Genomic DNA, 25,859 nt, shown 5'->3' on the forward strand with positions numbered 1-25,859 from the left:
ACCGGAGTGAGTGGTCGAACAGGCTCCGCACTTAATGACCAATTATGTGCAATGAGTATGCATATGCAGCCCCGATTCAAGTTGAGCCTATGCGACGACGACGCTGCAGTTAGGACGGTGATGATGGATAGAGGCTCAAAAGCGTCATCGTCAGCCAGTCGGAGCGGAGGGAGATTGTCACCAACGCGACTAGGCTAGGCTTGTCCTAGGTCTAAGCCTAGGCTGAAGATAATTGAACTCGGGCTGCTACTGGGTCTTTGGCACCTTAGATCCTCGGTATAAGGGTGGTCATTTCGAAAAAAGCTGATGTAATGCTACAAAGGGGGAGAAATCAGCGAGTTTCATTATGGTAGATGAGAAATTGTTACGCGTCATTTGATAAGCTGCCATTTATCACTAACGGTCAATTGACGCTGATGACATTTTCAATTATGATTTTGCAAGTTTTTTGTTGACTTACTGCATTACAATGAAGTGGAACAGACACTTCGAATTAGAAGAGTTTAGTTCACATCACTTATCATAGACCTATCTACACCACAAACATTTTTTTCTCGAGACAGCCGTGGAGAAACAGAGGTATTCTCGACATTTGGTAGCAGTGCTAGTTCCTAACTCACATTCCTTCCCTTTAATGATGAAGAAAGGCATGGCGCCATTTGCAATAAAACGTTATACGAAATTGTATCCTAAATGACCCAGTTTCGCCATTCCGTATTCGGTATCCAAACATTTTCAGGTCTGTTTATCAGTTCACCGAAAACAATCCGTACAATACGCAGCAATTCCGCCGAAAAGTGTACAACGCAAAGTCCTCGGGCAACAACCGTGATGGTACACAACCCCGTTGTTGCCGTAACTAGAAAATATGCAAAACCTCGTCGATTCGCGATACAGAGCTAGAAAGAGAGAGAGCGAGAACCAGCAACGTAGCAGCAACGCACATTTTGCGGTAAATTATCCTCCAAACAGTAATAACTTTTGGCCCTGGTTTGTTTGCGCGCGATATCCCGACGACGATGAGGACGAACGACGACCACAAAGCAGCAGTTGTGTGTTTGCCAGAAAGGGCAGCAAATATCCACGGTTTGAGTACTATTTTTTTTCGGGCTACAGTTCCTCGGTGAGGTCGGATAGTAGTAGTTTATTCCATCTGAAAATTGTTCGGCCCGGTCCCGGTCTCGGTCTCGGCGTAATACAACACACATGGGTGAGTTTAGTAGTTTTCACCCGGGCGAAAAATGACTACTGGTGCTATCATTTGGGTGGAAGTTTTAGCTTTCTTCCGTTGGGGGAGATAGGTATCACGATTAAAATCGCGAATAAGCAAACATTTCAAAACATAAACAGGATACTCACCAATCAGAGCCTTTGGATTGGATTTGGATTGGATTTGGATTGGATTTGGATTGGATTTGGATTGGATTTGGATTGGATTTGGATTGGATTTGGATTGGATTTGGATTGGATTTGGATTGGATTTGGATTGGATTTGGATTGGATTTGGATTGGATTTGGATTGGATTTGGATTGGATTTGGATTGGATTTGGATTGGATTTGGATTGGATTTGGATTGGATTTGGATTGGATTTGGATTGGATTTGGATTGGATTTGGATTAGATTTGGATTGGATTTGGATTGGATTTGGATTGGATTTGGATTGGATTTGGATTGGATTTGGATTGGATTTGGATTGGATTTGGATTGGATTTGGATTGGATTTGGATTGGATTTGGATTGGATTTGGATTGGATTTGGATTGGATTTGGATTGGATTTGGATTGGATTTGGATTGGATTTGGATTGGATTTGGATTGGATTTGGATTGGATTTGGATTGGATTTGGATTGGATTTGGATTGGATTTGGATTGGATTTGGATTGGATTTGGATTGGATTTGGATTGGATTTGGATTGGATTTGGATTGGATTTGGATTGGATTTGGATTGGATTTGGATTGGATTTGGATTGGATTTGGATTGGATTTGGATTGGATTTGGATTGGATTTGGATTGGATTTGGATTGGATTTGGATTGGATTTGGATTGGATTTGGATTGGATTTGGATTGGATTTGGATTGGATTTGGATTGGATTTGGATTGGATTTGGATTGGATTTGGATTGGATTTGGATTGGATTTGGATTGGATTTGGATTGGATTTGGATTGGATTTGGATTGGATTTGGATTGGATTTGGATTGGATTTGGATTGGATTTGGATTGGATTTGGATTGGATTTGGATTGGATTTGGATTGGATTTGGATTGGATTTGGATTGGATTTGGATTGGATTTGGATTGGATTTGGATTGGATTTGGATTGGATTTGGATTGGATTTGGATTGGATTTGGATTGGATTTGGATTGGATTTGGATTGGATTTGGATTGGATTTGGATTGGATTTGGATTGGATTTGGATTGGATTTGGATTGGATTTGGATTGGATTTGGATTGGATTTGGATTGGATTTGGATTGGATTTGGATTGGATTTGGATTGGATTTGGATTGGATTTGGATTGGATTTGGATTGGATTTGGATTGGATTTGGATTGGATTTGGATTGGATTTGGATTGGATTTGGATTGGATTTGGATTGGATTTGGATTGGATTTGGATTGGATTTGGATTGGATTTGGATTGGATTTGGATTGGATTTGGATTGGATTTGGATTGGATTTGGATTGGATTTGGATTGGATTTGGATTGGATTTGGATTGGATTTGGATTGGATTTGGATTGGATTTGGATTGGATTTGGATTGGATTTGGATTGGATTTGGATTGGATTTGGATTGGATTTGGATTGGATTTGGATTGGATTTGGATTGGATTTGGATTGGATTTGGATTGGATTTGGATTGGATTTGGATTGGATTTGGATTGGATTTGGATTGGATTTGGATTGGATTTGGATTGGATTTGGATTGGATTTGGATTGGATTTGGATTGGATTTGGATTGGATTTGGATTGGATTTGGATTGGATTTGGATTGGATTTGGATTGGATTTGGATTGGATTTGGATTGGATTTGGATTGGATTTGGATTGGATTTGGATTGGATTTGGATTGGATTTGGATTGGATTTGGATTGGATTTGGATTGGATTTGGATTGGATTTGGATTGGATTTGGATTGGATTTGGATTGGATTTGGATTGGATTTGGATTGGATTTGGATTGGATTTGGATTGGATTTGGATTGGATTTGGATTGGATTTGGATTGGATTTGGATTGGATTTGGATTGGATTTGGATTGGATTTGGATTGGATTTGGATTGGATTTGGATTGGATTTGGATTGGATTTGGATTGGATTTGGATTGGATTTGGATTGGATTTGGATTGGATTTGGATTGGATTTGGATTGGATTTGGATTGGATTTGGATTGGATTTGGATTGGATTTGGATTGGATTTGGATTGGATTTGGATTGGATTTGGATTGGATTTGGATTGGATTTGGATTGGATTTGGATTGGATTTGGATTGGATTTGGATTGGATTTGGATTGGATTTGGATTGGATTTGGATTGGATTTAGTTTCGGATTGGATTTGGATTTGGATTGAATTTTGGGTGATTTGATAGTATATTCGAATAATTTCCTGAACAACTAAGTCGCATGACTTGAAGAACGTACACTAGCTACACTGTCTATTAGCTTAGCGTGCTTGGTCTACATAGGCACTTAGATTGGCATCTTTCTTCAAGGGCCGACGTCTGTTGTTGCAAACCAAGGTAGAAATCCATAGACTGCTGGATGATTATAAAAGGTAGCAAAAAATCATCCAATTGTGTGGGATTCCAAACAGCAGATCTTTGCGATAATGTTGCATAGTTTAAACGAAGCTTCGGCCACGTCCTTACAAAGATTTAATTCAAAACTGCTATCATTATCACATTTTTGCAATTAAATGAGTAAAGAGTAGAAATGTTCAATCATTCCGTAGGTAGATGATTCCATCCGAGTTCCCATTCGACGGTACGCTGCTCATTCAAAGTTTCGTCGGTGAGCTCGTGTTCCTGTCCGCGTTGAACGGCGTGTGGATCGTGGTGAATTGTAAATGAGTAAACATTATCCGGCATTATTCCTGGTGGTTTTGGTGGTGGTGGTAGTACGGACCGGTTCCCATGTAGGTGGTAGCAACCTGAACTCGAAAATGGACAAGGATGCTCGCTGTGTGTGCTCTGCCGGGTCGATCTAGAGCCGATAGAGAGTAATAACAGTCGAGTTAACATGTGTGAGCACAAGCTCACGGAAGTTCGCAAAAGTTGGCATAGTTTTCACTTTGTGAAAAGTTTACCCCTCCTGTTTCGAAGGATGTGGTGGAGTTTCCTCTGTTGGGAGCCGTGTTGCTGAGGTTTACACCTTTTCCTCTCGACGAATGTGCCCGGTTGAGCAGGAACTCGCTTGAACAGCTTGGATAATTGAACCTGACGTTACTTTGGTTCAAGGTCGGACTGCTTCCAGTTCACTGTGGTATGCAGGCAGATTGGTATTGGCAAATAATGATAGTGTGTCCTCTCGGAACAGTACATCTCCATAATCGATGATTACGCATAATCACGTTCGCGTAGCCTTGATTGCCCCGAGGGGGTAGAAAAGAACCGGTGTGAAGACTGGATAGCGCTCACACCATCATCTGTATTCTAGGGTCGTTGCTGTTGCCCGGTGTAAACGACCGTACCTCCTTAACGTGGGAAGCGAAACACCTGCTCGCTGCTTCTGGCACTGGTCTTTATTCAATCAGTGGGTGATGCTTTCGGTCGGTGAGGAGATTATGATTTTCTTTTTTATTTCGGACTACCACTCCGCGGTTGTTACCACATTACGCTGAACCGGGAATTCAATTACAGTAAATCCGTGAGCACACGCTCCAGCCGCCTGGGTGGGAATTGCTTTCACTAATGCCACCGGCGACGTGCGGCGGCGACTACACGAATCTGTGCAGAATACTTTGAATGGATCAATCACCAGACCACAGCAGCGGTGCAGACAGGAGCTTCTGGGCAGAGCAAGGAAAATCCCTGGTGAACGATTCGCGAGGTGTGATTGGATCTCGTTTCGGGCTATTTTCTTGGATAGGTGTTCGTTCATTGACACAGTCAGTGTAAGAAAAGTATATTCGCTCAACATAATCGTGCCTTTGAATAATTCCATACTAAATATATCTGATTTACTTCATTGTCCCATTCAGGGTTGCGAAAATTTGTTTCATTCATGCGAGCAGTAACTAAATCCCTTAAATGATAGTTATTTCTTAATTGAATGAAGCTAGACCCGATATAGAGCATTTCCAGCCCAAATCTTAAAAAAAAAATGCCATTTTTGACTCGATTTTTTTTTCAATTTTAATGAGATTTTTATCATGCACTGGATTTCATTTACTTTAACATCAGCACTAGGGTGTCTCAAAAAATCTATAATCGAAAGGCCAAGAAGAACAATATACATATTTGAAGCATTTACATGGAACATATCATTCAGGGGCTCCGCCAAGTGCCATTTTATTGAAAAAATGACCACTTTTCATGCAAATTCTCAAAAAAAAATTGATAATAAATTTTTCGATTTCAGATTTTTTTTAATTTCTATATGGATTGCTAGACATGCTTGAATCTACAAAGATTTGATATATTGTAAATTTACTCAAAGCGTAATATTTCAGCTTTGAGCTACGATAATATGAATCTTTTTATTCTTTTTTTTTCAGAAAAAAGGCGCATATCAATAGTGCTTTCCGATAAAACCTTCATAATAAAAAATAAAAAATAGTACTTATCTGTAAAATTTTTGGTCTTGTTTATCAGTGCAAACATAGTTCTGCCGTGAATATGAACGCAATATTTCAAAAATCTAGGCCCTTCCAGAATGCCTAGTGATCCATACAAAAATATAAAAATGTTAAAAAAAATCAGAAATTGAAAAAATATTACAAAAAATCATATTTTACAGAATTTCCATGGAAAATGGTATTTGATAAATAACAATATTTTTATCGAAATGATCTACAAAGATGCTTCAAACACATATCTATATCTTTCACTACAGTGTAGAGCACCTTAACTTTTAGAAAATCGATTTTTATTTGCGGTAGTCTAGTATTGAGAAATACTCGGGGAAACCCAGAACAATATTCTGCAGAACCATTCAAGGAATTCTACGAAAAAAACCTCTTGAGAAATTTCCGAGATGTTTATTAACCCGGAAATCATGGATAAAGCCCAAAAGAAACACCCGATAAAATTCCTCGAGAGATTCCTGATTAAAGCTCTGGAAAACTTGTGGACCCGAGCAGAATGGAATAACAACAGCATAAGGACCTGTGTTATTTTGGTAAATCAACTGTATAATGGAATCGATTATTTTGAAGTTATTAACATAACAGATTATGTTATAAACTTGTCTGTCATAAGCGGCAAAATAACAAATATCATAATAAAAAAAATGTTCTTGGAAAACCATTTTAATAACTTGTTTTGTTAGTTTCAATTAACAACTTAATAATGCATTTGGAAAATATTACAATAACAAATTTTGATATTAATTTGTTATTGATAATAATCGGAAAGCAAAATTTGTTATTATATTAAAATCGTAACTTAGTAAATTATGATACTTATTATATAAAATTATTCATTTTGTCTCACAAACCCACAAATAACATGAACCACAATACTGTAAATAATCAAAAAATACTACTTCCAGAAATTTCTCCGAGAGTTCTTCGACGAAATCATTCACAGATTTTCAAAGACTTCTCTAGAAATTCCTTCAGAACTATGAAGAGAATCTTTTCAAGGATTTCTTCAGAATTCCCCGTGATTATTTGTCCCGAATTTCATCTTGAGATTTTCCTGAAAATTTCTTTGAGAATTTCACCAGGATTTTTTTTCCAAGGGGTTCTCCTGGAGTTTTTCAAAAGATTTTGCCAAGAATTCTAATAGTTGCTCAGAAGTATTACTTTGGAATTTCTTAGAAGATTGCGCCGGGAGTTCTTTTGAAGATTTCTCCAGGGTATCGAAGGGTTTCTCCAGAACATCCAAATGTTTTCCCAAATATAATTTAAGGAATTTTCAAAGGATTCGTTCGGAAATTTCCTTCTTAACTGAATGCAAAAGCGAAACTTAAAAAAAGGACAGATCATTATTATCGAATTGTCGCTTTGATTTCAATACTTGTTACTTATTGATAAGTTGATCAATAGTACAACAATAACAAAACTTGTACTTCAACAAAACATGTTTTTGAAATGTAATTGAGTGAATGTATATCAATAGCTTGATTATAACTAAACGAGATTGTCCAACAAAATTTATTATGAAAAAGCTATGCCTTGATAATTAAATAACAACAAAACAAGATATAAAAACAGGTTATGTGATTTCGTAGATATTAATTTGATATTCTCCTCTGCTCGGGGAGGAATCCTTGGAGGTTTTCCTGTTGAAGTCCCTGGAAACATCTTGGGATGTCCATGGAAAAATACCTCGAGGAGTTCCTGAGAAATTCTATAAGGGAGCTCAATAAGAATTCCCTTATGAAATTTCAAGACGAATCTACAGGGGATAGACAAAATGATCGGGACAGGCAAAATTTTCACTTTTCAAAAAATGTTCAATTAGCTGTAACTTTTCGAAAAGTGCATCAAATATTCTTTACTATAAGTTCTTCAACTAGTTGTGTATCAGTGGACAAAATTTGGAAAAGATCGGACAATTTTAAACGAAGTTATAAAGATTTTTGAAAAAGATAAAATTATCCGATAGCCAACTTTGAGCTGTTATATCTCCAGATTCAATGAACCGATTGTAATGAAATTTTGACCATTTATGACTTATATAATGAACTCTAGAAAACATTTGACATTACTTGAAATTTTTAACAAGCGTAAAAGTTTTAGCGATTTTATTTTTTTCACGATTTTTTAGTAAATTGGTCTATTTTTAATATGCATCCCATTACTTTTTCAATTTATTGGCGGCGATGTTGTTACTTTCCTTCAAATATAAGTCAATTAAAGGGAAACTAAATGAACTATAATTTGCATCTTGAATTTTGAAACGATGTTGATGTTTTGGATAATTAGGTGTTTTATAAGAAAAATAATCTAATCGTTATAATTTTATTCCGTGTTAAGAATATTAAGTTAAGTCAATGGATTTTCATAGCTCATTATATAAGTCATAAATGGTCAAAATTTCATTGCATTCGGTTCAGTGAATCCGGAAATATAACAGCTCAAAGTTGGCTATCGGATAATTTTACCTTTTTCAAAAATCTTTATTACTTTGTGAAAAATTGTCCGATCTTTTCCAAATTTTGTCCACTGATACACAACTAGTTGAGGAACTTACAGTAAAAATTTTAGAATGTTTGATGCACTTTTCAAAAAGTTACAGCTAATTGAACATTTTTTGAAAAGTGAAAATTTTGCCTGTCCCGATCATTTTGTCTATCCCCTGTATACCCGACTTGATGTGAAAAACAAAATTATTACAGGTTGTGTTATTTTGTTACAATGGTTTTTGTAACAATGATTGTTATAAAACATGTACCGTTAGTAGTTAAAATAACAAAAATTCTAACAAAACTCAATATATATAATAAAAAATAAAGTAAAAATATAACAAGTTGCGATATAATAATAACAAGATTATATCAAATTTTGTTAGACTAAACTTGCGAAATCATAACAAAATTATAACAAATTCTGTTACATCTTTCGGAACAAATTTGGAACAAGTTCTGTTACAAATCTCTTGGCTCGAGTGACCAAAATAACAAAAACCATTAACACTCCGAATACCGTGATGAAAAACTTTACGTGGAATACCGTGATCAGAAAAAAAGTTGGAACTTTTACTTTGATTAGTTCGTTCTCAGCCGCCTGTGAACCGATTTATGCTTCAGGGACCTTTTACCCAACTATTCTACTTTTATTTTATACAAAATTCATAGGGATGCTAATTTTTCCTCCTGCATAGCGTAAGTAAGGAACGTTTTTTAAAAATTTGATATTTTTTTTTGTTTGCATGCCAAATTTAAGTCGTGACAACTTAAAATGACTACAAAACGGGGTTTCTGCTAATAAGACATAGTGCAGAGGTAATACAAAATGTTCGCAACTTTCTTGAACATCCCTAGCTACGATCAATTGCAGCTCTCGATGAACAAGCGCTCCAGCGCTCTTGCCGAGCATCCTAGAGGGTTAGGGTCTTCGGCAATGTTGTCAAGAATGATTGGTGCTACATTTTTATGTCTTCGATTTTGATCTAGATCTACTGAAACTGATCTAGATAAGTGTTATCAATCAACAAAACGCTCTAGTGTTCTCGGTATGCATCCTAGAGGGTTGGAGTCTTCGGCAAAGTGTTTCGAATTGATTGGTACTACATTATTACGTATTCGGTTTAGATCTAGATCTGCTAAAACTGATCTAGATAAGTTTTATCTTTCAATACGATTATCTAGTGTTCTCGATATGCATCCTAAGGGAAGAATTCTTCGACAAAGAGTTTTGGATTGGTCAGCACTACATTCTTACGTATTCAGTTTTGATCTAGGTCTGTTGAAACTGGTCTAGATAAGTTCTATTTTTCAATATAACGCTTTTATCTTACAATATGTTCTCGATATGCATCCTAGAGGGTTGGAGTCTTTGGCAAAGTGTTTCGAATTGAGACTGGTACTACATTTTAACGTCATTGATTTTGACCAATTAAGTTTAATCTTTCAATACTATGCTCTAGTGTTCTCGGTATGCATCTTAGAGAGTTGGAGTCTTTGGCAAAGTGTTTCGAATTGATTGGTACTACATTTTTACTAATTTGGTTTTGATCTGAATCTGCTAAATCTGATCTAGATAAGTTTTGTCTTTCAAAACGATGCTCTAATGTTCTTGGTATGCATCCTAGAGGGTTGGAATCTTCGACAAAGAGCACTGTATTGGATAGTACTACATTCTTACGTTTTGATCTAGATCTGCTGAAACTGATCCAGATAAGGTTTGTCTTTCAATACGGTGCTCTAATGTTATCGATATGCATCTTAGAGGGTTGGGGTCTTCAGCAAAGTGTTTTTGGATTGGTTAGGATTACATTCTTACGTCTTCAGTTTTGCTCTAGATCTACATTAACTGATCTAGATCAGTTGTATCTCCTGATATGATAATTTAGTGTTCTAGATATTCATCCTGAAGGGTTGGAGTTTTTGAAGGAGTGTCTTGGATTTTTTATACCATATCTACAAGCCTTCGACTTTGATCTACACTGGCTGTACTTGCTCTGGACATTTTATTCTTTTTGCATGTCTCTCCAGAACACTAGAACTTGCATCCTTGAAGGTTGGAGTCTTCGGCAAAGTGCTTTAGGTTGATAGTTGCTATATTTTACTTCTTCGGTTTTTATAGAGACCTGCTGTAACTGATCTAGAGCAGTTTTTTTTTCTTTCGATATACCTCTCCAGAGCTCTAGATATACATCTTGTTGGAAGGCAGTCATTGCTAAAGTGCTTCGTATTAGTTGATACTACATTCTTACGTCATCGGCACTGATCTTTATCTGTCTTAAGTGATCTAGATCAGTTTTATCTTATTCTAGAGCTTTGGATATGCATCTTGGAGGGTTACAGCCTTCTGAAAAGTACTATATATTGGTTGTTACTACAGTTTTACGCCTTCATTGTTCGTATAGAGCTACAACAGGGATGATTTTTTGAAAAATCAATCACTCTTTCTAAAAATCTGTATCCCAAACAAAATTTTGGTGAAAAATCTGTATCCCATACAAAAATAAAACGAAAACTGTACTGATGCTCGAAAATCTGTATAACACAGATAAATCTGTATATATGGCATCCCTGAACTAAAACTAGATCTTCATCAGTTTTATCTTTCGATATGACCCTCTTGTGCTCTAAGTGCTCCAAGAATATGAAAGTGTTTAGAAAGATGGTTTCTTTGGCAAAGTACATATTTTGAAATTCAAGGGTTTACAGTTGATGGACCGTTCCTTTGGTGGTTTTGCCACTAGACGGTGCTAGCGAGTACCGTCTTACCCCGCTGGTTCGACACGTTTCAATACGACACTTTTTAATTCGCACTCGCACCCGCAGCAGCTCCTCTTGCAGCCGCTAATTCCGGAAGTTCTGAGTTGGTGCTATTCGACACGCAAACCGACCCGAGACCAACCGGAATGAACTGAGGATTGCATCAAGCGTAGGAAGAGCAATCGACTCATTCGTACAACCGCAGTATCTGTTGAAATAATGTTTCATAACAATTCTGGAAATCAAAACAATAACAAAAATAGAGTTGCCAAAAAATGTTTTCAGAGTTTAAAACAAGCTCCAAAATTTATATCCCAGCAGACTATTTTTAAGTTTAGAATTTTAATGGAGTAACACAGAACTTTATTTTTAGAATGGAAAATCTCTTAACAATTTTGAATACACTTTTATGCAATACAGTATCCCAATTTATATTTTATACTACTCTTTTTAATACCATAATGACCTCCTTTTCCGTCCCAATTCATTATGCAACTGAATTGAGTTGCATAATGAAAAATAGTTGCATAATGTTCATTATGCAACTCATTTGAGTTGCATTATGAACATTATGCAACAAAAATGAGTTGTATAATGAAAAAATCATTGCGTATGGAACTCGTTGAAAAATTCTATTTTTCCAGCACTCTTTGGGAAGCCTCGTTGGTTAAATGTACGATTCATGCTGAAAAAAAAACAGTTTTTTGCAACTCGTTACATAGATTACTATTTTAAAATTTTCAATTACAGGTCGGACTCGATTATCCGGAGTCAGGTTCTGGCGCTTCCCAAAATCATATCTCGTAAACGGAATGCTATAAGAAGCTGAAATTTTGACTGATCACTTATCAAAACTGGCTTGACAAAATGTCAAAATTGCAGCTCCGTAGAGCATTCCATTCTTCAGATATATGTTTAAGAAGCATCAGAACCCGACTCCGGATAATCGAGCTGTATTCAAACCTTTGAAAATTGTTTTTTTAGAGCTTCCTCTTTTGGAGCCACCATGTTTTTTTTCATTGTCATTCGATACATGGAAGCTACTTTCGAAAAATTATTGTGGGTTTTTTAATTGAAATCATTTCACAGTTTAGACAGTACTGAAAACCACCGAGTGGAGATTCCACAAATCACCTCCATACTCAATACTGCAGAATCATGTGCTGAGTCTGAAAATGTCACGTTTTAAATACACATTTGGCTGCCATTTTCAATCCTTCATACAATGCAAAGTAAAATTAAACACATTTTTTTTTAAGTTTGAAGATTCAAAATATTGAGTAAATTGTTAGGACATCACTTGCTCTAAAAAATCTATCTTTGAACGCGGTCTCCAAAAACCTTAAGGAATTTTGATTGATGCCGAAAAGTTGATGCAGTAAAACCAGCTGAATCACCTTTCAGCTAAAACTAGTTCAGCACAGTTAAGCAAAACTCATCTGTAGGTTCGTCGTTGTTATCCATCCGGAAACGTGTTACTCAAGGATGATTCGCAGATTCTCAATAGAGAACGGCGTCATTATTCCCGGAAAAGCGCAACCAACGTTATCTAGGCAGCAAATCAGGGAATTCTCATCGAGAACCCATCTCACTTTCATCCACCTGTTTGCACGACGACGCTTGTTTACTAGCTACCCGAGCAAAGGCGGATAACTAAGTGATATCACTTTGATAATAAACTATGTTATCGGTATTATCATCTTGTTATTTTTGTAATCATCTTTTCCAATTGACGATAATCAGATGATAACAAATTTAGTTATCAATAATTTTGGTCTATCACGATCACATAAAAATACTTAATAAAACAAAATATGTTATCAGTTTCAAACGCACATTTCAAAGCTTTCCCAGAACTGAGGGTCTGGCGAACCTCGAATCTAAAAATAGATTCCGCTTTCCATCTTCAATGTCACTGCAGTACGAAAGCGTAGCCTTCAACCACTCTCCCTCACACTGAGTCCCGTTGGTATAGGGGCTATTGGCTGCGACCAATAATCACTCGATCAGGGTTCGAGACCCACTGGGCGCAATTATTGAAAACATGGGTTATAGTTATAAGAAACTTTTTTCAACTGCTAACCATGTCGGTAAAGTAGATTTTACATTTTTTCATCGATAAAATAGCTCGGAATGATAACAAAACCTGTTATCAATCAGCTGTATTTTTTCATGTTGATAACTAAATGTAATATTGAATAAAATATTGTATAACACAATTAGTTATCAACTTGAACTCAATGATAACTTAACTTCTTATCATTTTGGTATTCGTGAAGTAAATTAGAGTAATCATTTTTGTTATGTAGACTCTTAATTCAACCTAAATGATAACAAACTCAATTATCAAACCAATGATAATCAGGTAGCAGAACTTGTAATCGTTTTGTTACCCGCCTTTGCTCGGGTAGCTAGCTAGGTAGCTATCATCCTGCTTTAGCGATGATGACTATTGGATTTCACAATCCCCAAGCGGAGGGTCTCCAGTTAGCCTAGTGGTTAAGCCTACGGATCGCCAATCTGGAGACGGCGGGTTCGTTTCCCGTTCCGGTCGGGAAAATTCTCTCGACTCCCTGGCATAGTGTATCATTGTGCTTGCCCCACAATGTACAAATTCATGCAATGGCAGGTAAAGGAAGCCCTTCAATTAATAACTGTGGAAGTGCGCAAAGAACACTAAGTTAAAGAGAGGCAGGCCAAGTACCAGTTGGAACGTCGAGCCAGAAAGAAGAAGAATAAGATAGTCCCTATTTTCAAGGAAAATGTAGAGCTAAAAAACTTAAAATCACCACGATAAGGGATTTTCATTATCCAGTCGTTTCTTTTTTTGTTGATAAAAGACAATTACACCGTCTTCGACCTTGCGGCCTCTACAGACTGAACATTACAAACATTCGACAACGGATGCTAACCGCTCGACCACGAAGCCCACCAATGACGAGGTTTCATGTATTGGATTGGGTCCATCAGTCATCCTGGAATTGTATTTTAGTTGGCAGTCATTGATTGCTGCTTTTATAGCTTGTTTTTGTCTAGCAAAACTAATCCTAATCAGGCATCCTGAATCAAATTTTAATATGAGACGTCTACACTTTGATGTCTCTGTTGGGAAAGTCTTCTAGTTAATATCAGTGCCCGAAATGACCTAAACATAGGTCATCAATAAGAAACAGATGCTCTATTACTCCAGAGCACTATAAATGTGCACACACAAACACAAACTTGTAATAAATGTTCACAACAAATTACAAACGTAACAAGAGATGGTAGTGCACAAGCTACAAGTAATGGTAAACAGCAATAACCGTGTTGCCTCTGAACTCGGCAAACTCTGGCTGTTAGACCTAGAGAGCTTCATAAAAGTCAACGATGCCTACCTTGCGGCACGTGTTCCATTCTAGATTGACTTTCACCTCCCGGTTCCGGACTTTTCCAATCAACGACGCCCACCTCACGCGATACGGCGATGGCTAATCGATTAGACCTGTTCGGTCCATGTCCAAGTCCAGTCCTGTGTAGCAGTGTTTCCCATCCTTATCGACCAGCCGACATGATTCATGATGGGCTTTACCGGGCTTCGGGCTCCTGGCTCCGGTAGAACGTGCCTCAAATTCGTGAAGCGTGTCCGCCCAGGGGTGCTTTTTATTTATACTGATTTTTGCTACGATATGCGAGAGAGAAGAGAAAAGCGAATCGGAAAAGGCCACGCATAAATTCCATTATCGGGGTCCGCGATGAAGGTCCGTCGAAGTTAATGTGATAGAAACGCCATACACCACGCCACGCACCGGTTCGGTTATCAGTTACCTACCTATCGCTGGCAAGTGAGAAAGGTGGCCCGTGGACGATGGCTATCGGTTTCGACTTTCTTTTAAACGGCCAAATCGAGTCGTGTCACGCACCAGGCTTAACGTACAAGTTAATGATTCAGTGCGATGATGGGACACGTGTTGCTGCCGTAAATTTGCAGAAAGGTTTGGAGATCGAATACGATAGGAGTTACAGGTAGAACTTGAATGTTGATAGGACTCTGTTTAGTTTGCTATACTCGCTTAAAGCTCCATTTTCTTCACGGAAAGCGCTCAATTTCGCACTGTAATCCATCATTTCTGTTAAATAATTCATGAAAACAAGTTTCCGTTTTACCTACATCAAATGACCGATTTGCGTGACAACGACACGAGTTTTCCTCCAAACCGGGTGTGTGCAGCGATTAATAAGTTTCAGATAAGTTAATTTGCACAAAAACCAGTCTGGTCGGCCGTTCCGAGACTTTATGCAGCACCCCAGATTTCTTGAGACGAAGCTCTGCCACCACACAATCAGCTGTTGTAACGCCTTGGTAAACTCTAGCAACGTCGTCGAAGACAGCTTTTCCCAGTTGCTTCCGAAACCGAGCCAAACTGCTGCCAGCCAGCGGCTGATTGACTTCTGTTGGTACACGCCGTCGCCGCCGCCGCAGACCACCTCCGGGAATTGGCTGCACTGGATTTAGTTAGGCATCATACCTACCTACCTGCTGTAGTCAAGTCATGATGACGATGATGAATAATCTGAGCAGCTCCCCACCGTTGGTCCTTTCCTCCCCATTATCCATTTCCAATCAGGCCTAGCATTTCTCAAAGATTGGAGATACATGCTCTTTGCTTATGCTCCACACTTCCACATACCTACTATGGGGCTGTCCATAAACCACGTGGTCATGAGGGGGGGGGGGTGGGGGGGTTCGGCCAATGACCATTTTGTATGAACAAATAAAAAAATTTGTATGGACTAATGACCACGCGGGGGGGGGGGGTGGGTTGAAAAGTCCCAAAAAAATGACCACGTGGTTTATGGACAGCCCCTATGTTGGCATCAACGCTACGAAAACCCAGCTGGTCAAACGCGCACTGACTGCCTTCCTGACGGTGACGAACGACTCTCCTCGGAATCTAGCTCAGCCAGCGCAGTGACACAGCTCCGATGTTCAGTGAAACATAACCATCAGGGACGATCTACCCTACCAGCCAGCAGCAGCACGAAGCAATATAATCATCATAATCGACGGCTGTTTCTGCTGTCGCTTATGCCATTACCTCCGGGGGGAGGCTGCTCCCGGCTGGCATCACCCCCTTCAACACTAGCAGCCGCATGTCTGTCACCCTCGATGGGTCCAACAAACGACATAAATGGAAGCTGCTATCATACACTCATCTAGTAGTGGTGCTTGGCTGGATCGTCTCTCAGCTGTCTGGCTGATTGGCTTCATCGGAAAGCCCAAAAAGGGGTCTTCGCTTCGGGTCGGTCCTAACTGCCACTGTACTATATGGGCTTTCGGGTTTGCGAGCTTGCGGACTGCTACCGAATCAGTGAGAATGATGAGGCCTTTTCAAGCTTCTTGTCTTGAACATGTAGGGATGTAGGGATGATGGAATAAACGTGAGATGAGGGGAGCGATTGAAACCAGTTTGCAACAAAGTAGAAGTGCGTCTATAACAGACGATGAAAGCGAAACTTTGCGGTGAACTTGAACTTGAGTTGTGCTGTCGTTTTGTATTGCGGAAAGCAAGTGCGGTGATGGTTAAAATCCAGTGAACGTAAGGATTTAACCCTCTCAGGACGGTTGGGTCATTTGCACCTCGCTGACGCGTTCTACAGCGGCGAGGATGGTGAAAAAAGTCGTCCCGAAGGAATTAAAACAGCAATCTTTCCAGAAAATCTTCCATTAAAGGTCGGACTGGATTATCCGGAGTCGGGTTCTGAAGCTTCGCAAGCAAATATCTGTGGAACGGAATGTCGTATTAAGCTGAGATTTTGACATTTTGTCAAGCTAAGTTTTATTAGTAATTAGTAAAAATTTCAGCTTTGTACATTATTCTGTTTACCAGATATATGTTTGGGAAGAGTCGGGACCTGACTCCGGATAATCGAGTCCAACCTGTATTATCATCAGTAAGAACTTTGAGAAGTCCTTGTCTCCATATCCAAGTCTCCAGTGTCCATAAGCTACCTTTATAGTCTTAACAAAACCCCCTCTCCAGGGATGCCATATATACAGATTTATCTGTATTAGGTATACAGGTTTTTTGAGCATTCGTACAGATTTCGTTTTGTATGGGATTCAGATTTTTCACTCAAATTTTGTATGAGATACAGTTTTTTTTTAAATCTGCGATACATATTTTTCAAAAATCATCTGGCATCCCTGCCCCTCTCCCATTCAATATTTTCCGTAGCCTTTGACCAAGCGATGCCAGATGATATTTTAAAAAATCTGTGGTTATCTGCATTTCTCAAGGATTTTTTTTTTGTTGGTGCCAACTCAATTAGGCTGTCCCAAAACAGAAAACCCTTATTAATCCACCTAGCGGTTATGGCGCTTTTCTCGTGCTCTTGAAACCCCATTTCAACAAAACTCATGTTGATGAATATAGGACTTTCATTCGTCTAAAAAATCCACTTCATGGCACCGGAAATTTGAGTTTTGAGCTGCCATTTTGGATTTAAGTCCTCTATCTTGGAAACTCTGGTCGTCATTTTTTGAATGTGGTAATTTTCCCCAGTACAAATATACCCATATTGCATTGTTTTAGGTCCTAAAACTCCATTAAACAGTGCTGTCTTGTATTTGTAGCAGTCATCTTGGATTTTTGACCGCCATCTTGGATATTTGGGTCACCAATTTTGGACTCCGGACATCTTCCCCATACCAAATATATTCGTATGTCATTGTTAACTCCATTAAACAGCCGCTAACTTGAATTTCGTGCCACCATCTTGGATTTTAGCCCGCCATCTTGGATATTCTGGTCGCCATTTTTGGACTCCAGATATCATCCCCATAACAGATATACCCCTATTGCATGATTTAACCCTTTGAAGCCGGAATTTTTCCAAGCGCTATAATGGAGTTTTTTTTACGTTTTTCTGTAGTTTTGGTGGTCAATAGCATAAAAACGGTAGAATATTAGGCAGAATATTTATTCTAGATATCCTAGGTATCCAAACTGTTCTTGAGTTCAGATCCTAAAGTCTACGGGTGTAACGGTAACTTTTATTATACAAAGCAACGATTTGTAATCTTTCATGTCCGGTAGGCCTTCTGAAAGGTTAATAGACAGTATCAGATCTGATGGGATATTCTAAATTATCCAAACTGTTCTTGAATTTAGATTCCAAAGTCTACGGGTGTAAGTTATTTCATTTAAAGCTATGATTCGTATTGCTTGATTGATTTGTCTTTATTTTAGAGACTTTCAGCTCTTGGCTAGTTCGTCTTTGAAAATACGATTTGTTTCCATCATGTCCAGTAAGTCTTCTGAAAGTTATAGTGGTTGTTTTATCAACTAAGCTTCATAACAGTAAGGAAGCCCATAATATTCCAAAAATATATAACAACGCCTATTGTTTCTCTAACTTCTTTGTAAGTACAGTTGAATATGTAACACTATTTAACGTAGTGGCAAAAGCTATTATCACAAGTATAGACATGAAACTATGGTCTCCGGAGTAGTGTTGTTGATCTGGAATATCTCAAAACTACCTTAAAATTACTCAGATTACAGGGAATTACAGATTACATTATAATGTTCATTGTGAGGTACCGTAAACCGGGATCAACCCTGAATGTCCCATAGGGTTATCATTAGCTAGTAGACTTCAGATTGCTCCAGTAACTGCGGTTTATTATGCAATGCTACTCAGTATAGCAGATATGGCTACTATTACGAGTGTAGATCTGAAGTTCTGAACTTCAAAGTAGTTTGGCTGACCCGGAATATCTCTATAGTGTCTATGAATGGTATTGTAGATGTCAAGAGCTTCACGGATCCCAGTAGGTAATGCAATGCTATTATTTGTGTCGAAAATACATAAAATTATTCTTGTAGATTTGAAGGACTTCACTATAGGATAGTTTAGAACACCTAGAACATCCCAGAATATAGAACACCGTCAATAATGAAGGCTAAATGAATACATATAAATGTATGTAATCCACAACCAAGTTCAGCTTTTAGAACAACTGGTATGTAAATTATTTAGTTTTTCCAAATTACATGGTGTTCAGGATGTTCTAGGTTATCAATGAAGTCCCAAATACAAATATTCACATTCTTCCCAAATAGAAGACTCAATTTGCAACAACTTTGCTGTAGACAGTATTCTGTTTTATCGAATGGGTAAATTTATTCAGCCGTTTCCATGTTGGAGTCAAAGGGTTAAGAGACTAAAACTCCATTAGCAGCCGCTATATTGAATTTGGAGTCGCCATCTTGGATTCTAGACTGCCATCTTGGATTTTAGACCGCCAGCTTGTATATTTTGGTCACCATTTTTGGAATCCGGTCATCTGCCCCATAATGCAATGTTTTAGGTCCTATAACTCCATTAAACAGACTCCATTTCGAGACACCAACATTAGTCCACCATCTTGGATATTTTGGGCCGACATCGTGGAATTTCTGGTCTCCAGGGTTGATTTGCATACAAAATTTGCCAACCATGTTAAAGGTTACAAAAATCGTCGCAGTTTGATGATGGGGCATGTTTTTTGTTCCTTATACGGCCAGTTAAACCAGTGTTGGTCCAGATTACTGAAATGGCCATAACACCAGATCGCCTTGACTGATGTGGACCATTTTTCAATAGCAAACAATGTGGAGAAAATCCGGTTCGATTCGAGCTATTATCTGGAAAATCGGCCAATGGGAAGTGCTTTTAAAGTGCGTAACCTTGTTGAGCACATACATACAAACACATACATGCACACCTACAGCACGGTGTCTGTAACACCAAACATTATCGAAAAAAAATCAGTATCGTTAAGTCACCCACCAAATGAAAGCTAAGAGTGCCCTCTTCCATTTGAGGCGAAGAGCGAAATATTCTATCGGGGGGTCTAGAACAAGTTTTATTATTTTAATTAGGACATTTTGCTCTTAACACCAAATGAAAGCATATACCCTTAGCTTAGGGATACTCTTTTTTTCTAATAATATTCTTTTACTATAGACACCGTGACAGACATCATCTCGATTTGTCGAACTGAGTTGACACTCCGACCCTTCTAACGAAAATTCGATTTTTATATGTTCACTTTGATGTACGAGAAAGGCGAAACGATACTCTCAACCCTCAACCATAAAATAAAAGTATTTTTGAAGAAGATTTCAATTTTATAAAAATCCGTTAAGAAGTTCCACCAGGCTGTTTTTTTTTTAAATGGCCATTTTTTATATAAATTCTCAAAAAAGTCATTTTTTGTTATATTTTTTTCTACTTCTGATTTTTTCCAATATTTTTATAATTTTCTATGAACTACTAGGCGTTTGTAAAGGGTTTGTAATTGGTTATAGAAATTTTCTGTTTTTTTTTTCTTTTTTTTTTATTTACGTGTATTTTAACTTATGCTAATTCTACACTTAAATTTTCTGTTTATTTCAACAGCGGAACCATTTTTGTAGTGATAAAAAGCCTTATTTTTGAGATTTTTTTCTCAAAATTTTCCGAAACAATGAATTGTTTCTACTATGTTTAAGAATCAGTAATTCACGCACTTCCACAAAAACTATTTTTATTTTTTTTTTCATTTATTTATTATGATTTATTTAGGTTTTTTAATTGTTTTCATTACTATTATGCCAACTCTAAATAGAATGATCCCTACTTAACAAAAAGGACCGTTGTAGTCGAAGGTTCTACGAAAAACCCTCGAAAATAATGTGTTAGTAACCACGAACGTCATTGTTCGGACACCGAGCAGTCACTAATTTCTAAAGCCGAACCGCGCTTTTCGGTAATCAGCTTAAACTGGAAAAAATATTATTAGCTTGATACGTTATCACTTAATGTTATATAACATATTGTGTGTTCAATCTCTAAATTTAGCAAGTGCGATAGGCACGAACCCCCTCCATGTGTTGATATTTTACTTTTTTCTGTGATTATTGTTGAGAGAACATTCTTGCTTGAAAACCTTTCATGAGTTCAGCAAGAATTCTTCGAAAAATTACAAAAAAAAAATCTCCACGATTACTTGCAGTCACTTTACCAGAAAATCCTCTGGGGATTCTTCCAGGATTTATAAAAATCTCTTGAATTTAAACAGGAAGAAAAATGATTTGCCAAGAGTTTCTCAAAGAAATCCTCTAATTATCCATTTTTAATACACTCCTGTCCATGCATTTCTTTGAAAATTTCCCCAGAGATAGCCGTAACTCCGAGTATTCTTCCTATGTAATATTCCTTGGGACTTCTTCAGGAGTTCTCAAGACGTTTAAAAAAAGACAAAGGAGGAACTCCTTCAGAAATTTCTCCTGGGATTCCTCTATCGAATCGAAAAAGTCCTTCTAGGATTGCTACATAAATTCATGTTTATATTCCTTCACGTACTGCTTCAAACTTTTCTGATGGGATTCCTCCAGAAATATTGTCAGATTTTTCTCCAGGAGTTTTTCTTTGGGATAACTCACATTTTTTTGTAGAAATTTCACAAGAATTTCTTCCGAGAACTTCTTCAGGGATTGTTGGTCGAATTTCTCCACATGTCAGGTATGCCTCCATTTTTTCAGGCGTTTAATCGGGCATTTACTTAAGAATCCTCTAGAAAATTCTCCAGAGAATCCTCTGGAAGTTCCCAAAGGGATTTCTCAAATAGTTCCTCCACATATTCCTCCAGGGGTTGATTAGGAATTTTTCAAACTTTCCTTCATTCTCTCCACAATTCCTGCAGAAACTACTCCACATTCTATTCCTAAGCATTTTTCAAGGATTTTTTCAAGAAATTTTTCTTTGGAGTACTAAAGATGGCTCTCCAGTTCTTTCAAGTATTCTTCCAAGTGTTCCTTAAAAAAATATTTTTTTTTTTATTTTTTCAGTGGTTTCTAAACAATTCCTTCAGATAGTCCTCTATGTATTTCCTAGATCAAATTGTATTTATATAAATGTATTTAGATCAAATTAAAAAAAAATCCCCTTAAAGTTCCCTAAAATCCGTCGGAATCACACGGAAACCCTCTGATCCCGGGAAATCCCCTTGTAAACTCCCTGAAAGTAATCTGACATCTTTCTACACTTCCCTGAAGATCCCTGGAAGGCATAATTATCCGATATCTAACTTTAAACAAATAAATCTCCGAAGTCAATGGACCGAAGGGAATGAAATTTTGAGCGTTCATGACTAATATGATGAAGTTGGAAAAACTTTTGAATTAACTTGAAATTGATAACGCAGAAAAGTATGACAATTAGATATGGTAAAAATTTGCTTCGTCACATGCGCTAATTCCCGTCACATCAAATGGAAAACAGACAATCATTCCAGATGCTCCGACTAACCATTGTCAATGCCTCATTGAATGGAAGCAAAAAATGTAAACTATCGATAATCAGCCTCTTAAGCACTGAAAATCGAAAAATTACACTGAATTTAAAGTTTCAATTGCAGTTGAATCAACCTTCAACTACCATTATTCTAAAGTTACATGCATCTCCATTCAAAACATTCGGCTCAATCGTTCTTTGCATACATGATTTGATTTGGATTGCGAAGCGTTTGACCGACTTTTCGGTCCTACGGTCAAATAATAGTTTTTGATAATCCCATGTGCCATAGCGTCACGTAGAAGGTGTGCCGAAAATTGAATACAGGTTGTGCCCAAAATAGACGTGGAAGGAAATAAAATTCGAGCGACAATTATTCAATTTTATTATTTTAAGGAAATTGCAGTTTTTTACACAATATTTTTCCCATCATATGGAAGTTATTTTATAAACAAGTACCAAGTACATATTTGATACCAAATATGCCACGCGACGTTAGTCAATGAACAAGAAAAAAATTGATCAATATTGGGCTGTGCTTAGATAGACAAAATTATATAAAAACCCTAGAAAAATTGATTACAAATCACCAGCGTACTGCATGATTACCAGCTTACAAGGTTCAAAAATGCTGTAAAATCGTGTTATCAGTACATTAGTTACTGATTATAACAGTAAACAATCCGTGTTTCAATCCACTCTTCCAGACTCGAGCTCCAGACAGGAAATTCCGAACTATGAATCGAATTGCAATACATCATCAAACTTTGTTTCGAACCCAACGAACGAACGATCGCGGGCCACTATTTTCATATTCGACAGCAGGCTTAAATCCCAAGGAACCCGCAACTTTCAACCGAGCTTGTGCGCCTTGATTTATACCCGGCAGCCATCCACCCAGCCAACCAGCCAACGCCATCTGTTTCTCACGCTTTCAACCCCAGAGCTCATTGGGATGGTACGCGCTAGCTAGCTAGGAAGCACAACAAACTAGGCAGTGAAAAACAACCCCTTCCCGCCATTTCCAAGCCATTTTCCCGATTGGATGCGCCTCCTGTTGCCTGGTTTTTGTTCGCACAGCAAAACAGCGAAATGCAAATATGGGTGTGTGTGAATAGAGGGAGCTTCGTTCGCTTCGTCGCGTGTTGCCGATGCGGCGCGCCATTGGCAATAGCGGAGGGAAAACTTTTTCGAAACACAATTTCCCTTTCGTCTCTCCTGGGTCCTGGGTCCTGGATATGGCTCCGCTTGGGGATTGTGAAATCCAATAGTCATCATTGCCGCCGGAGCAGGATGATAGCTACCTAGCTAGATAGCTAGTAAACAAGCACCGTCGTGCAAGCAGGTGGTTGAAAGTGAGGTGGGTCGTCGATGAGAATTCCCTGATTTGCCTAGATAACGTTGCGGTGGTTGAGCTTTTCTGGGAATAATGGTTCTTTATTGAGAATCTGCGAATCATCCTTGAGTAGTAGCTACGTTTCCGGATGGATAACGACGACGTTGCAGATGAGTTTTTGCTTAACTGTGCTGAACTGGTTCTTGACGGAAGAGTGAATCAGCTGGTTTTACTGCATTAGCTTTTCAGGATCAATCAGAATTCCTCAAAACTTTATAAACCACAATCTAAGGAAGACTTTTTAGAGCAAGCATTGTCCTGTTTTACACTCTATTTTGATGCTTGATTAGACGATTTTAGATTAGACGATATTAGACGAAACTGATGATCAAAACAAACTTGAAGAAATACTCAAAAATTGTAAACACAAACACTAATGTAAAACACCCTGACACACACAATGACGTTGAAATGAAATATGAAAAGCAATGGTGGAAGACAGCAAAACATTGTGCCCGAATTCGACCAGCGCAGAATATTGCGGATTATCCGACGCACAAACCGTCAAACTTAGTCGGACCAAGTCGAAGTGAGTACACTGAGAAAAACGTGACCACGAAAATCTAGAATTAACTATTGACTCTTCTAGAAACAGACCATTTTTTCATATGACATTTTCACGTTATACAAAACCAATCTTGACGAAAAAACAGTAGCAAATCGGTAACTTGAAGTCAAATTATACCAATGTAACATTATTTTATAATACGATAATCAAACTATTTTAGAACCCTTGAAAAAGATCCCAAACGGATCGAAACGTCGGGAAAGATTTAAACAACTAGTTTTCAATTTCCTCCAAGACTGCTGAGCCATCTCCCAAAGATCTATACTTAAGTAAGTAAAAAAAAAATACAGGCAAATTCCCCTGCTGCAGAGTGATAATCCTCCATGAAACCCTTAAGGCATTTCTTCAGAAGTTCCTGCTGATTTTCCTACGGAAGTTTCTTCTCAGATTCCTCCTAAGGTCCGGTCCTTTCTAAAGTTCTAAAGGAGCTTCCTCTGCAATTCCTCCCGAGATTGATCTAAGAGTTTCTTAAAATTACTTCTGAGGTTTCTTCGAAAGACATCCAGGATTTCCCACTGACATTACTCCAGCAGTTTTAAATAATTGTGGGAATCCTCAAGATGCTTCCCTTTGGATTTATCAAAAAGTTCCTTTTCGTATTTGAGAAATTCTCCAGCAGTTCCTTCTAAGAATTCTTCAAAAGTTGTTTTGTTTTTCCATGAGTTATTTCAAAGATTCCACAAGATGGTTCTTGGAGTCTTTCTTGGATTCCTCCAGTTTCTACTTAGAGGATTTCCTCAGCAGTTCCTTTACGGATGCCTTCTAGAGTAACTTCTGAGATTTATCCAAGATTGTCCAAGATTTCCAAGATTCATCCAAGATTTTCTTAAAAAAGTCCTCCATCTGGAAATTTCAACCGTGATTTTTTTTGGTAACCTGGTCTCTTCTAGAATTAACGATTTTTTAAAGAGTCTTCTGCGATTTTTCAGGGAGTTTCTTCTGAGATTCCCGACTGACCTTGGAAAACTATAACACGATTTTATATGAGCAATTTCATTGATTCTTTCCAAGGGTCTATCTAGGATTTCATCAGAAGTTTCTTCTGTAATGCTTTGAGGATTTTTTTTATTTCTTCAAGAGATTCGATCTGACATGCATTAAGGAGTATCAGGATTTCTCCAGGAATTTGTTTTTGAGATTCCACTCAAGAATTCCCTTATCCATGCATTCAGAAATGGCTCCTCAGATTTCCCCAGGGGTTTCATCAAATATTTTCTCAATAAATCTCATAGGGGTTATCCTTGTATTAGTCCAGTTAATGTGTAATAATTCAACTTGGCATTCCAACGTAGATTTTTTGAGTGATTTTCAGTGAAATTTCCTCAAACAGAGACGATGGCGGATAAAGAGGAGAAAACAGTCAGGGGGTTCCAAAAAGTTTAAGTAAAGGCCAAGAGAGATTTATGGGAGGTCAAGGGCTGAATAAGGGGAGCTGAAAGGCATGACCAAGAAGGGATTATAATGACAGCAACCTGAGACAAGTTTTTTTGAAACATTCTAGTAAATTGTTACTCTTGTTCAATTATTGCATATCAAGCAG

At 37.9% G+C, this 25,859-nt stretch overlaps 1 protein-coding gene and 2 long non-coding RNA genes across 23 annotated transcripts in view; 2 read left to right on the forward strand and 1 right to left on the reverse strand.

The window, feature by feature from the left end:
- The window catches only part of LOC109405842 (low-density lipoprotein receptor), a 1,187,857-nt gene that overhangs the window by 736,462 nt on the left and 425,536 nt on the right, over positions 1-25,859 (forward strand). The window lies entirely within an intron of this gene.
- The window catches only part of LOC134291301 (uncharacterized), a 598,232-nt gene that overhangs the window by 349,796 nt on the left and 222,577 nt on the right, over positions 1-25,859 (reverse strand). The window lies entirely within an intron of this gene.
- Positions 15,880-24,532, forward strand: LOC115265308 (uncharacterized). Its single transcript, XR_009998775.1, has 2 exons — positions 15,880-24,414; positions 24,480-24,532. It is a non-coding gene; the product is annotated as an uncharacterized LOC115265308 (long non-coding RNA).

The sequence above is a fragment of the Aedes albopictus genome, chromosome 3, assembly GCF_035046485.1.
Source record: "Aedes albopictus strain Foshan chromosome 3, AalbF5, whole genome shotgun sequence".
NCBI classification, from domain to species: Eukaryota; Metazoa; Arthropoda; class Insecta; order Diptera; family Culicidae; genus Aedes; species Aedes albopictus.